The following is a 269-nucleotide window of genomic DNA, read 5'->3' on the forward strand; positions in this document are numbered from 1 at the left end:
GAATGAACACCGCGCATTCACTGAGGGGCAGACAGGGATTGTTGCATTCCCAAGCCCTGCTGCCAACGCTTGCGACTCGACACGCACGGCGGGCGCAAACGCGTGTGAGGTTATCCTTCTTCCTTAGAGAGAAAGGAGCGGTTTATTCCTTTTTCCTTGGCCGAGCCCAGCCGCCATCGCCTCGCGCAGCCGTGAGGGGATGGGGGCGTGGCCTAGCGGAGGGGCGGGGCCAGAGGGAGGGGCGTGGCTCTGAGGCCGACTCAGCGCGC

The sequence above is a fragment of the Geospiza fortis genome, unplaced genomic scaffold, assembly GCF_000277835.1.
Source record: "Geospiza fortis unplaced genomic scaffold, GeoFor_1.0 scaffold1278, whole genome shotgun sequence".
NCBI classification, from domain to species: domain Eukaryota; kingdom Metazoa; phylum Chordata; class Aves; order Passeriformes; family Thraupidae; genus Geospiza; species Geospiza fortis.